The sequence below is a fragment of the Eubalaena glacialis genome, chromosome 2 (genome assembly GCF_028564815.1).
Source record: "Eubalaena glacialis isolate mEubGla1 chromosome 2, mEubGla1.1.hap2.+ XY, whole genome shotgun sequence".
Taxonomy (NCBI): Eukaryota; Metazoa; Chordata; class Mammalia; order Artiodactyla; family Balaenidae; genus Eubalaena; species Eubalaena glacialis.
Window position 1 is genome coordinate 154,818,485 of NC_083717.1, and position 15,568 is coordinate 154,834,052.

Genomic DNA, 15,568 nt, shown 5'->3' on the forward strand with positions numbered 1-15,568 from the left:
ACACCTCATCTAGAGAGCCTGTATGCCGCAAACTACAGAGCACACGTGCTCTGGAACCCGCACGCCACAACTACAGAGCCCACACTCCCTGGAGCCTGCACACCACAACTAGAGAAGAGAAAACCCACATGCCGCAACAAAAGATCCCTCATGTCTCAATGAAGATCCCATGTGCCGCAACTAAGACCCGACACAGCCAAAAATAAATAAATAAAATAAATAAATAATAAATAAATCTTTAAAAAAAAAGAAATCAATTTTGGCTTTATTGATCTATATTGAATCTTTGTTGTCTATTTTATTTTTATTGTATTTTCCTTCTATTTGTGTTGGATATATTCTGTTGTTCTTTTACCAATATCTTAAAATGGACATTTGTTTCATTAATTTTCAGACTTTGCTAAGTTTCCTAGAAGGAAAATTTTTCTTGCATACCATGGGTTCTTGTATGTAGTAAGAATTATTCACTTCTAAGTAGTTTTAAAATTTCTACTTTAAAAAAACTGCAAATTATTAAGCAAAGTGTTTTATAGATTTTGAAATATGTAGGGACTGAAATTTTTTGTTTTTGTAATTAACTTCTAACTTAAGTGCGTTCTGTCAAGAGATTAAGGTGCATGTGACAGTGTTTGAAATTTATTGAGGCTTTCTAAATGGCCTACTGCATGAACAATTTTTTAAAATATTACAAATGTGATTGATAAAAATATGAATTCTCTAGTTGTTGGATTAAAAACTATATTAGTGCAGCAGATTAAGTGTATTAACTGCACTGTCCAGTTTTTCTATATCTTTGCTGCTTTTTGTCTGTTTGATCTAGCAACAGTTAAGAGCAATTGCTTGAAATCTTCCACAATAATGACTGGATTTGTGTATCCATTTCTTTCTGTAGACTTGCTTCACATATTTTGAGGCTATTTCATTCAGTGCATACATGCATAAAAATCATTATATGTTCATTATACTATCATCATCCTCATCCCTAAAAATAGTTTTTTCTTCAAGTCCATTTTATCTGACAGTAATATAGCCACAAAAATTTTCTTGTGGCTTTTGCCTAAAGTGTCTTTTTCCATCCTTTTGTTTTGTGTGTCTTTATGTTTTAGACATGTCTCTTATAAAATTATATCTGGATTTTTTTAACATAGCAAATAGTTCAAATGGCAGTATTCCTTTATTCTTCACCTTTTCTTTTTTTCAACTTTATTAAGGTATAAATGAAGAAGAAAACTGTATTATATTTTAATGTACACCATGATGATTATATATATATATATATATATATAGTGAAAAGATTGAGTTAATTAACACATCCATTACCTCACATATTTACCTTTTTTCTTTTTTTATGGGGAAAACACTTAAGTTCTACTCTCTTAGCAAATTTCAATTATACAATAGAGTATTATCAACTATAATCATCATGTTATACATGAAAGCCTCAGATCTTATTCATCTAATAACTGAAAGTTTGTACCCTTTTACCAGGTTCTCCCTATTTCCCCCAAACCCTGGCCACTGGAAACTACCATTCTACTATCTGTTTCTATGACTGTGACTTTTTCTGTGACTGTGACTTTATAAGTGATACCACATAGCATTTGCCTTTCTCTATCTGGCTTATTTCACTTAGCATAATACCCTCAAGGTCCATTAAGTCATCACAAATGGCATGATTCGCTTCTTTTTAAGGCTGAATGATATTCCATTGTATATATAGATCACATTTTCTTTATCTATACATCCACTGACAGCCACTTAGGTTGTTTCCATACCTTGGTTTTGTGAATAATACTGTAATGAACATGCAAGTGCATATATCTCTTCAAGACTGCGATTGCATTTTCTTTGGATATATACTCAAAAGTGGGATTGTGGGATCATGTGCTAACTCTCTTTTTAACTTCTTGAAGAACCTCCATACTGTTTTCCACAGTGGCTATACCAGTTTAAATTCCCACCAGTGGTGTACAAAGTATCCTTTTTCTCCACATCCTTGTCAGCATTTGTTATTTCTTGTCTTTTTGACAACAGACATCTTACCAGGTGTAAGGTGATATCTCATTGTGGTTTTGATTTGCATTTCCCTGATGACTAGTGATAATTGAGCACATTTTCATGTACCTGAAGGCCATTTGTATGACTTCTTTGGAAAAATGTCTATTCAGTTCCTGTGCCCATTTTTAAATCAGATTGTTTGTTTTATGCTATTGAGTTGTATGAGTTCTGTATATATTTTTGATATTAACCCTTTAACAGATATATGATTTAAAAATACTTTCTCCCATTCAGAGGCTGCTTTTCATTATGTTGATGCTTCCTTTGTTGTGCAGAAGCTTTTTAGTTTGATGTAGTCCCAGTGGTTTATTTTTTATTTTTGCCTTTTCTTTTGGTGTCAAATCCAAAATATCATTACCAAGACTGATGTCAAGGAGCTTACTGCCTATGTTTTCTTCTAGGAATTTTAAGGTTTCAGGTCTTATGTTTAAGTCTTTAATTCATTTTGAGTTTATTTGCGTGTGTGGTGTAAGATAGGGGTCCAGTTTCATTCTTGTGTCTGTGGCTGTCTAGTTTTTCCAACACCATTTATTGAAGAGACTGTCCTGGTACTTCCCTGGCTGTCCAGTGGTTAAGACTTCACCTTCCAGTGCAGGGGGTGTGGGTTCAATCTCTGGTCAAGGAGCTAGGATCCCACATGCCTTTCAGCCAAAAAACCAAAACATGAGATAGAAGCAATATTGTAACAAATTCAATAAAGACTTTTTTTTAAAAAAGACTGTCCTTTCCTTTTTTGTATAGTCTTGAGTCCTTTGGTGTAAATTAATTAACCCTATATGCATGGGTTTATTTCTGGGCTCTCTATTCTGTTCCATTGATCTAGGTTTCTGTTTTTGTGCCAGTACCATACTATTTTGATTACTATAGCTTTGTAATACAGTTTGAAATCTATAATATAGGTAGTGTAATGCTTCCAGCTTTTTCTTTCTCAAGATTAATTTGTCTATTCAGGGTATCCTGTGGTTCCACACGAATTTTAGGATTGTTTGTTTTTCTATTTCTGTGAAAAATGCCATTTGAATTTTGATAGGGATTGCATTGAATCTGTAGGTCACTTTGGATAGTATGGGCATTTCAACAATATTAATTCTTCCAACGAACACAGGATATCTATCCATTTGTGTCTTCTTCAATCTTTTTCACCAATGTCTTACAGTTTTCAGTGTACAGATCTTTCATCCTCTTGGTTAAATACATTCCTAAGTTTTTAGTGTTCTTGATAGTCTCTTTTTCAGATGGTTCATTCTTATAGAAGTGCAACTGTTTTTTGTATATTGATTTTGTATCCTGTAACTTTACTGAATTTGATTATTAGTTCTAACAGTTTTTTTGGTGGAATCTTTAGGGTTTTCTATATATACTATCATGTTAACTGCAGAGACAATTTGACATCTTTCTTTCTAATTTGGCCTTTTATTTCTTTTTCTTGTCTGATTGCTATGTCTAGGACTACCAGTACTCTGTTGAATAAAAGTGGCAAGAGTGAGCATTCTTCTCTTGTGCCTGATCATAAAGGAAATGCTTTCAGCTTTTCACCACTGAGTATGATGTTAGCTGTGGGCTTCGTATATGGCCCTTATTATGTTGAAGGTACATTCCTTCTATATCCACTTTGTTGAGAGTTTTTATCATGAAAGAATTTTGAGTTTTGTCAAATGGATTTTCTGCATCTATTGAGATGATCATATGATTTTTATCCTTCATATTGTTAATGTGGTGTATCACATTTACTGATTTGTGTATGTTGAATTACCTTTGCATCCCAAGAATAAATCCCACTTGATCATAGTACATGATCCTTTTAATATGTTGTTGAATTCGGTTTGCTAATATTTTATTGAGGATTTTGCATCTATATTCATCAGGGATATTAGCCTGTAATTTTTTTTCTTGTAGTGTCCTTGTCTGGATTTGGTATCAGGGTAATGCTGACCTTGTAAAATGAGTTTGGAAGTGCTCCCTCCTCTTCAATCCTTTGGAAAAGTTTGAGGATTGGTATTAATTCTTTAACTGTTTGGTAAAATTCACTGGTAAAGCCATCTGGTTCTTGATTTTTATTTGTTGGGAGGTTTCTGATTACTGCTTAAATCTCCTTACTAATAATTGGTCTGTTCAGATTTTCTATTTCTTCATGATTCAGTCTTGGTAGGCTGTATGCTTCTATGAATTTATTTATATCTTCTAGGTTATCTAATTTGTTGGCATATAATCATTCATAGTAATTCCTTATGATTCTCAGTATTTCGGCGCTATCAGTTGTAACATCTCCTCTTTCATATCTGGTTTTTTTTAAAAGATTTTTAAAAGTTTTTATTTATTTAATTTTATTTATTTTTGGCTGCATTGGGTCTTCAATGCTGTGCACGGGCTTCCTCTAGTTGTGGTGAGCGGGGGCTACTCTTCATTGCAGTGCACGGGCTTCTCATTGTGGTGGCTTCTCTTACTGCAAAGTATGGGCTCTAGGCACACGAGCTCAGTAGTTGTGGCTTGTGGACTCTAGAGCGCAGACTCAGTAGCTGAGGTGCATGGGCTTAGTTGCTCCGCAGCATGTGGGATCTTCCCAGACCAGGGCTCAAACACATGTACCCTACATTAGCAGGCAGATTCTTAACCACTGTGCCACCAGGGAAGCCCTCATATCTGGTTTTATTTATTGAGCCTTCTCTCTTTTTTTCTAGGTTAGTCTAGCTAAAGTTTTGTTAATTTTGTTTATCTTTCAAAAAACAGCTTTTAGTTTCATTGATCTTTTCTACTGTTTTTTAGTCTTTATTTCCTTCATTTTCACTGATCTTTGGCCTTTCCTTCCTTCTACTAAACTTGGGCTTAGTTTGTTCTTTACATAGTTCCCTGAGTCGTAACCTTAGGTAGTTTATATGAGTTCTTTCTTTTTTCTTAATGTAGACACTTATCACTATAAACTTCCCATTTGGAACTGCTTTTTCTGCATCCCATAAATTTTGGTATGTTGTGTTTCCATTTTCCTTTGTCTCAAGATATTTTTTAATTTCCCTTTTGGTTTCTTCTTTGACCTATTGGTTGTTCAGAAGCACATTTAATCTCCACATATTTGTAATTTTTCCGGTTTTCCTCTTGTAATTGATTTCTAGTTTCATACCATAGTGTTCAGAAAAAAACTTGATAAGGTTTCACTCTTCTTAAATTTATTAGGACTTGTGTTGTGGTCTAACATATGATCTATCCTGGAGAATCTTCCATGTGTGCTTGAGAAGAATGTACATTCTGCAGCTGTTGGATGGGAGGTTCTGTATGTGTCTGCTAGGTTCATCTGATCTAACGTATAGTTTAAGTCCAATTCCTTATTGATTTTTCTGGATGATCTATCCAATGTAGAAATTGGGGTGTAGAGGTCCCCTTCCATTATTGTATTGCTGCCTATTTCTCCCTTCCAATCTGTTAATATTTGCTTTATATATTTACATGCTCCAATACTGAGTACAAAAATATTGACAACTGTTATATCCTCTTGGTGAATTGACACTTTTATAAATAAATAATGACCTTTTCTTTTGTTCCAGTTTTTGGCTTACAGTCTATTTTGTCTGATATAATTATAGCTACCCCAGCTTTCTTTTGGTCTCTCTTTTCATGGAATATCTTTTTATACCTTCATTTTCAAACTATGTGTGTTCTTAAAGCTGAAGTGAGTCTCTTGTAGGTAGCATATAGTCAGGTCTTGTTTTGTTTTTGTTTTTGTTTTTGTTTTATCCATTCAGCCATTCTGTGTTTTTTTTTTTTTTTTTTCTCTTTTGGCTGCATTGGGTCTTTGTTGCTATGCGTGGGCTTTCTCTAGTTGCAGCAAACGGGGGCAACACTTCGTTGTGGTGCATGGGCCTCTCATTGCGGTGGCTTCTTCTGTTGTGGAGCATGGGCTATAGGCACGCAGGCTTCACTAGTTGTGGCATGTGGGCTCAGTAGCTGTGGCTCGCAGGCTCTAGAGCTCAGACTCAGTAGTTGTGGCACACAGGCTTAGTTGTTCTGCGGCATGTGGGATCTTCCCGGCCCAGGGATCAAACCTGTGTCCCCTGCATTAGCAGGCAGATTCTTAACCACTGCGCCATGAGGGATGCCCCATTCTGTGTCTTTTGATTGGAGAATTCAGTCTATTTACACTGAGAGTAATGATTGATAAGTATGGACTTACTATTGCCATTTTGTTATTTGTTTTCTGGCTGTTTTATAGCTTCTTTGTTCCTTTCTTGCTCTCTCACGTTCTTCCTTTTGTGATTTGATAATTTTCTGTAATGGTATTCTTGGATTCCTTTCACTTTATCTTTTGTGTATCTACTGTAGGTTATTGCTTTGTGGTTACCATGTGGCTTATATAAAACATCTTATAGTTACCACAGTCTATTTTAATCTGATAATGATTAGCTAACTCTGAGCACATACAAAACTCTACATTTTTACACTCCTCCCTCCCATACTTAATGTTTTTGATGTCATAGTTTACATCTTTTTATATTGTGTATCCATTTACAAATTTTAGTTATTTTAAATACTTTTGTCTTTTAACACTTATTCTAGAGTTCTAAGTAATTTACTCACCACCCTTAAAATATTAGCATGTTCTGAATTTACATTTACCTTTGCCAATGAGTTTTATACTTTTATATGTTTTCCTGTTACTAATTAGTGTCCTTTCATTTCACCTTGAAGAACTCCCTTTAACATTCCTTGAAAGTCTAGTCTAATGCTTATGAATTCCTTCAGCTTTTGTTTGTCTGGGAAACTCTTTATCTCTCCTTCAATTCTGAAGGACATCTTAGTCAGACAGAATATTCTTGGTTGGCAGTTGTTTTTCTTTCAGTACTTTGAATATACCATCCCACTCCCTTCTGACCTTCAGAAAACTTTCAGCAAGGTTTCTGCTGAAAAATCCACTGATAGTCTTATGGGGGTTCCTTTGTATGCAACAAGTTGCTTTACTCTCACTGTATTTAAGATTTTCTCTTTGTCTTTAATTTTTGACAATTTAATTGTAATGGGTCTCAGTGTAGGTCTCTTTGGGTTCCTCTTATTTGGAACTCTCTGGGATTCCTGAATCTGTATGTCTGTTTCCTTCCCCAAGTTAGGAAAGTTTTCAGCCATTATTTCTTTAAATAAGTTTTCTGCCCCTTTCTCTTCTTCTCTTCTGAAACCCCTATAATGCATATATTGATCCACTTGGTGGTGTCCCATAATCCCTATCTTTACTCTTTACTCTTTCTTTCTCTCTTTCTTTCTTTTCTTTCTTTCTCTTTTTTCTTCTCTGATTGAGTGAATTTTACTGCCCTGCCTTTGAGTACACTAATTCTTTCTTCTGCTTGATCTGGTCTGCTGTTGAATCTCTCTATTGAATTTTAAAATTCGGCTATTGTATTCTTCAGCTACATGATTTGTTTGGTACTATATATATTTTCTAGCTCTTCGTTGAAATTCTCATTTTATTCATGCATTGCTCTCCTGACCTTGGTAAGTATCATTATGACTGTCATTTTAAAATATCTATTGGGTAAATCACTTATCTTCATTTCATTAAGACTGATTTTTGGAGATTTATCCTGTTCTTTTGTTTGGAATATATTCTCTTGTTTCTTCATTTTCTTTGACTCTCTATGTTGGTTTCTGCACATTAGATAAAACAGCCACTTCCTCTAGTCTTGACAGACTTGTCTTGTATAGGAAACACACATCATCAATCAGCCCAGGCCAAGCTCTTGATTGCCTCTCAAACTGTTGTGATTGTTTAATCTGCTATCTTTGTTCTTAGTGGCTCCCAGTAGTTGAGAATGTGCCAAGACCCACCAGTGCCCCAAAGGGGAGGATCACAGTCAGTATCTAGATGCAGGTCAGTTAGAAGACAGACCCTCAGGCAGCAACTTGTAAAGTACACAAACCCTTTTTGGGGAGAAACTGGGAGATGGGCACTTTTGTCTGCTTCCTCCACACTAAACCCAGTTATATAGCCACAGGCTGGGGTGGGGGATGGGCAGGGTAGAGGTGCTCCTATTCCCATTTCAAAACTGCTTCTTTGCTATAGTCCTGTGGGACTTGTGAATATAAGCCTCAATGGCTATCAGAGCTAGGCAATTTGGACGCCCATCCCTCAGTTGGCAGCCATAAAAGTTAGGGTTACTAGATGTGTGGTCCAAACCATTTGCTTCTCAGGGAGAAGCTAGGAATTGGGGGTTCCCTCCTTATTGTATGGCATTGTGCTGGGGTGAGGTTTATAATGAGAGTATGTCTCAGCCTGTCCTACCCATTTCAATGTGGATATTTTCTCAGTCGCTGATGTGTAGTAGTCACTCAACTAGTTTCCAGATTTCTCTCAGAGGGTTGCTCCATGTGTAGCTCTATATTCAGTATATCAGTGGGAGGAGGGGAATTCAGGAGTCACCCATGTCACCATCTTAGTCCAAAATCCAACCTATCACCTATCTGGACCTCGTCATCACAGGTCATATCAATGCCTGAGTTTTACAGGTATCAGACTGGTATCCGGACAGACTTTAAGGCTACACACCAAGTTGCATGCTCACAGTGGGAGCCTGCAGGAACTGCACTCTGCATGCAGTGGGGGACAGGGCATTATACTATTCCTTATGTATTCTTCAGGATTTCTATTGCTTCTTAAATCAGTATTGGCAAGTTATAAGTTTCTAGGAAATAGTCTATTTTATCTACACTTGCAAATTTATTGGCATAAAGTCATTCATAGCTTTCTCTTATCATCTTTTTAATTTCTGCTGAATGTGCACTATATATCTTTTTCATCATTAACATTGCTTATTTATACTTTTCTCTTTTTCCTCATCCTCAGTCTTGCCAAGGTTTTGTCTATTTTACTAGTCTCTCCAAAGAACCAGCTTCTGGCTTTGTTGATCCTCTCTATTTTATCTTTATTTTTTCTATTCATTAATGTCTGCTCTTATCTTTATTTCTTTCCTTCTATTTTCTTTGGGTTTATTCTGCTGATCTTTTGCTATCTTAAGTTGGCTGCTTAGCTCATTAATGTTCAGCCTCCACCCCTTTATAATGTAAACATTCAAAAATAGACATTTCCTCTGCTTTTTTATATTTCATGAATTTTGATTTAGCATTTTCTTTATAGTAGTTCTAGGCATTTACAAATTTACATTTTGACTATACTCTCATTCATTAATTACTTAGTAAATACTTTTAAATTTCCAAATATATGAGGGTCATATGGCTTCAATTTTAACTTTTCATTGAAGAATAATATGCATACACAAAGGACATATTATAAATGCACAGCTCAATGAATTTTTACAAACTAAATACAGCCATGTCACCAACACCAAAATCCAGAAACAGAACTTTGCCAGTAACCCAGAAGCCACCATGTTTCCTTCCACTCACTACCCGCTCTAAGACGAAACACTATCCTGACTTCTAACAGCACAGATCTTTCTGCTTTTGTATTTAATATAAATGAAATCATACAATTTGTAAGCTGTTTTTTCAGACTTCTTTCATTCAACCTTATATATGTGAGATCATCCATATTGTTGTATGTAACTATAGTTTGTTAATTGTCCTTGCTCTAGAGTACTTCATTGTATGAATGTGCCACAATTTCATTTTATTATGAGTTTCAGTTTTATTGGGGACTCACTGAGGACTATAGCCCAGGAGACAGCCTCTCAGATAGCTCTGAGGAAGCTGCTCCAAAGAGGTAAGGGGGGAGGTCAGCATATATGTGATTTTGGAGAAGGGATATGTGCAATCAAACACACTTCTTGGTAGAAGGTTACTGTTAGTCACGAGGCACAGATATCTTAGTAAATGATTTTAGTGCTTTTGTAAATATGGGAAGATGCAAGAAATTGGGTTCATAAAATTTTCTCCTGAAAGTACCTAACTATATGGAAGCCTGTTCTGCCAGTTTTCCCAGAGCACAGAGTGCCTCATTCCTGATCTCTGCCATGAGTTCCTTTCAGGGTGTGTTGAAGGTCAGCAACTGACTGCAGTCGCTGATGACTCAATCTTTGTAGAGTTGGATAGTGAGTAACATCTTTTAGCTGGAATCTCCTGGGTGATGCATAGAGAAGAATTTCTCTTCTCTCTCTCTTTCCTCTCTCTCTCTCTGTCTCTCTCCGTACAGACATATATAATATTTAAAAACAAAACCATATATATATAATATCACAATACATACACACATGGCACTTGTATGGTTTTGGTTTTTACATTTACATAGTAGACCACTGGGAACTTTTACTAGTGTGTGCTATGAGACAGGATTCTAAGTTTACTCATCAAAATTGCTAGCCAGTTGTCCAAACATCATTTATTAAAAAATACATCTTTTCCTGACTGATTTGAAATACCAGCTTTTTCATATATTACATTTCCATATATACTTGGATATATTTTGGGACTTTCTATTTTGTGACCATCAATTAATCTGTTTATTCATGTGCCAATTATAAAGATTTGTAATATGTTTTAATACTGGGTAGGACCAACTATATTCTCACCATCGCTCTTTTATTCCCCTAGGGTTTTCCTGGATACTTCATATTAAGTTTGTGATCAAACTGTTTACCTTCAGAAAAAAAAAACTGTTAATATTTTTATCCATTCTACTGCTGACGGGCATTTGGGTAGTTTCCAGTTTCGGGCTATTATGAATAGTTCTGCTGTGATCATTCTAGTACATATTTTTTGTTGAACATATGTATGCATTTCTGTTAGAGGAAAGGAGTTGATGGGTCATAGCTTAGGTGTATATTCAACTTTAATTGACATGGCCAGTTTTCCAAAATGATTGGACCAACTTATACTCCCACAAACAGAGTTGGTTATTTTTTGCAGTTGTTTTCTAACTTAAGTGCATTATGGTCAGAGAATGTGATTGGTATTTTACCAATTCTTTGAAAATTTTGAGACTTACTAGATATTCAATTTCCCACAACCTTCTATGTGTGCTTGAGAAAAATGTGCATTCTGTAATCATTGAATATATGGTCCCATATTTGATTATTAGACCTAATGTTATCAATTATAAAAGCTCATGTACTTAATCATTTTTCTCAGTTTTATTTATCAATTACTCAAATGGTTGGGTCAAATTACTGCACTATGTATGTATACCAACTCCTATCTATCTATCTATCTATCTGTCTATCTATAAATGAGTTCATACTGCTACCTCTGATTCCAATCCAACATCATAGAGTTAATGTTCACCTTCACCTTCCCCCTTTCCTTATTTATACCTTCTTCCTCCAACAGTGAGAAAAACCTTGCTCTCATTATCTACATTATATTTATTTGTTCTATTCTAGTACACATAAAATGTAGTTTCAGAATTGCTTACCCATACCCCATGAAAAACAAATTTACTAACTAAATTACAGTATTGTCTACAGTTCTTTACAGTATCCAGTCAAAGTACTGCATTCCAAAGTTTCTTACATTAGCTCTTTTCTTCCCCATCCCTTTCAATATGGTAATATTCAATTATTACCTGTAACTTACCTTATTATCTGTAAATGTATTCTATTTTGGACTCCTGTTGACATCCTGATTGGTTTTGTTTATTTATTTTTGAGAGTATGTAAAACATTACTACTGTTCTAATAGAGCTATTAAAAATGTATACTCAGAGAAGTATCACTGCCTCCACATGCCTACTATTCTATTCCCAGCCCTCCCCCTACTTTTGGCATCCCTTTCCTACCAATCTCTTTAAATTTTGCTTTATCCTTTCTATACTACTTTTGCACAAAGGAACCAATTCACATTTATTTTCTATTATATCTCTTTTTTCTTACATAAATGTCTACCACATTATTTTGTACTTTTTAGATGTTTTAATTTTATAAGCTTCATTTTTCATTGCTTTTACTGTCTCATTTTGGATTAACTAGGGTTTTTTTTCCCCCTTTTGCTGTGATGAGTAAAGCATACCATTATTTCTATACCTTTAGAAGTTATTCTTAAAATTTTAACTCACATACTTTGTTAATGTCTAAAGATAATCAGTGTGTCAACTTTTCTCTAAACAATCTCAGGACCTTTATAATCATAAAAATTAATGTTTGTTGGGTGCCTGCTATTTGTTAGGCACTGTTCATAGCACTTTACTTATGACAAGTCAATTAAGGCCCAGGAGGTTGAGTAATTTGCCCCAGGTTACACAGATAATAAATCCTGGGACTGGGATTTAAACCCAGACAGTCTGGTTCTGTATTCCAGGCTTTTGAACACTATGCTCTATTTAACCAGGAACATTTGAATTAAGATCACCCTCCTCCCATCTTACACGTTATTCCTATCTACAGTTTTATTCAATTTCATTTATTAGCTCACAATTGCTTGTTGCATCTCATACCTTCCTTTGGAGAATATTTTCCTTGATTCTGAAGCACATTCTTTTAGAAGTACCTTTAGTATATGATGAAGGTAAAACTTATTGGTTTATATTTGTCAGAAATTGTATTTATTTAATGACAGCTGAGGTTGACAGTTATTTTATCTCAGCAGTCTGAATATATGACTCCACTGTCTTCTGGTTTCCATGTCAGTGAGGAGAAGTCTGCTTTAAGTGTGTGTCATACCACCTTTAAGTAAATTGTCTTTTCTTTCTGCTTGCCCTTTATAAACTTCTTTTTATCTTTAGTGTTCTATGATTGTAGCAAGACACATCCAATTGTGAATTACTTTTTGAAAGTCCTGCTTGGGATTCACTGTGTATTCTGAGTCTGAAGATTTATGTCTTTAACAATTCTGGAAAATCATTAGACAGAACCTCTTTGAATAATGTGTCTCTCCCATTCTTTCTATTCTTCCCTTCTGGAACTCCAGTTAGATGGATGTTAGACCTTCTCATTCTACCTTTACTGATTGATATTTTTACCCCCAAATTAGATATTATTATGATTTATTTATTTAGTCAATGTTTGTTTCATTGTCTCAATGAAACAGTATTTCATTTATCTCCTCATATCTTTAAAACTCAATTTTATTTCTTTTCCTCTGATTTACATGTGTGTGAACATGGCCTATTGGTTTGACGATATTTTCTGTTAATTTTTAAGGGCTTTCTAGGGAATTCCCTGGTGGTCCAGTGGTAGAGAATCTGCCTTCCAATGCAGGGGACACGGGTTCAACCCCTGGTCGGGGAACTAAGATCCGACATGCTGAGGGGCAACTAAGCCCATGCGCCACAACAACTGAGCCCGCGCACCCCAAGTAGAGAGCCTGTGTGCCGCAAACTACAGAGCCCACGCACTCTGGAGCCCATGTGCTACAGTTAGAGAGAGAAAACCCACACACCGCAACTAGAGAGAAGCCCGCACGCCATGACGAAAGATCCCGCATGCCACAACTAAGACCCGATGCAGCCATAAATAAATAAATAAATAAAAATAAATATTTAAAAAACTAAGTAAAAAAAATTTTAAGGGCTTTCTATATACTAGGAAAATTAGCCATTGTTAATCTTTTGAAAATCTATTTTCCTCAACTGATCAATTTTTCTTTTGACTTTGTTTATGGTATCCTTTACAGAGCAGCTATTTTTAACTAACGTATAGTCAGATCTAACAATTTTTTACATTGTGGGTTTTTTATTTGGGATATTGCTTTAAAAGACCATTCTCCATTTCAACTCATTAAAAAAATTCTTCCATGTTTTTGTCTCTTTTGTACTTTCAAGTAGTAGATCCATTTAGAATTTATTTTGGTATAAAAAGTGAATTCATATCCAGATTTTTTTCCCCAAATAACTAACCAATTACCTTAAAGCTATTCATCCATTCATTCAACAAGTAAACTATCTTTCATCCTATTTATTTTAAAGCTCTCTTTTTCATATACTACCTATGTATTTGGATTGATTTCTGAGTCCTTGGTTAAATTCATTCACTAGTGCCAATGGTATTAATTAGCATAGTTTTATAATATGTTTTAAGTATCTGTCAGGGCTAGTTTCCCCACTATCACTTATTACCTTGTTTTTTCATAACTTAACTAAATTCACACAATACATTTTAACTAGTAACTTTAGAAACAGCCTATCTAGTTTTTAAAAACCATGAATGTTGACACTATATTGCAGTTAATTGTTCAAATGTCTTTCTCCCATTATGAGATTACAAACTCCATCATGTCAGAGACTCTATTTTGTTCACCATTGCCAGAATCTAACATAAAGTGCATAGTAAGTACTCAGTAAATATTTGTTGAATGAATTAATGGATGAGTGAGGCCAAAATCACAGTCTCCTGTTTTGCAACTCTCTGACAATCTCACTAACCCAAGGGAAAAAAACTTACTCACAGTTAAGTTTCTTTGCTTATTCCTGTTTCCTCACTCCCTCACCATGGTGCTTCTGGGGATATTCCTCAATAACTTTTCTGCACACAAATTTCCATTTCAGAGTCTGTTTCCCAGCCAACCTAACCTAAGACATGGAGGAACAGATGGCTTGCATACTCTTCAGGCAATACCCCATAAATATTATTTTATCCAACAGATATTTGATAAGTATTAGGCAGCACAGAGTTTTGGGTTATATTCCTTAACAAGTACTTGAATTTCTCTTTTGCTAGTCTACCCGGATGCTTAAGAAAACGGAGGACCCTAGTGAGTTATCAATCCTGGGGAAAAGGCACCCCAACTACCACCTTTGCACATTTTCTGAATGTGTATTCTATAAAATGCATTTTTCTGGATACCACCCATATGCATTATTTCATTTAATAATAGTGATAGTTATTTTTTCCATTTTATAGATGGAAAATGAAGATTCTAAGATCTCACTGATTATCACATGGTTAGTCAGTAATCAAAACTGCCTTCATATCCAGTTCTGTGTGATTCCAAAGTCATGCTCTTTGGCTTCTCCATAATGCAGTATCCCACAAATCTCACTGTAGTTGTCTGGCCCTTTTTGTTTTGATATTGTCTTTTTTAGTGTGTTGTAGAGGGACCATGGCAAGCTTTTATCCTTTCACTGTCTATGTAGTAATAAACTATCTGAATCTAAAAGTTGTTCATTGTATCTTTATGACCAAATCAGTCAGGCCTTAGCCTTATTTTGTCTTGTGTGTACTTCACAGATATCCATATGGAAAAAAGCAAAATTTGACCTCTGTCTCACATTGTACATAAAGTCAATTTGAGATGGATTATAAACTTAAATGTGAATGATAAACCAACAGAGCTTCTAATTTCTTAAGACTTCTTCCTTGACATGTATTATTTAGTAGCGTGCTGTTTAATCTCCAAATATTTTGGAAATTTTCAGCTATCTTTCTGTTTTTTATTTCTGGTTCCATTGCATTGTAGTCTGAGGAATATACTAACATACTTTGTATGATTTCTATTATTTTTAAGTTTGTTCAGGTGTTTTTTCTGGTCCAGAATGTGGTCTATTTTGATGAATGTTCCATGTGAACTTGAGAAGAATGTGTATTCTGCTGTTGTTGGATGAAGTACTCTATAAATGTCAATATTAGATCAAGATGATTGGTGGCCC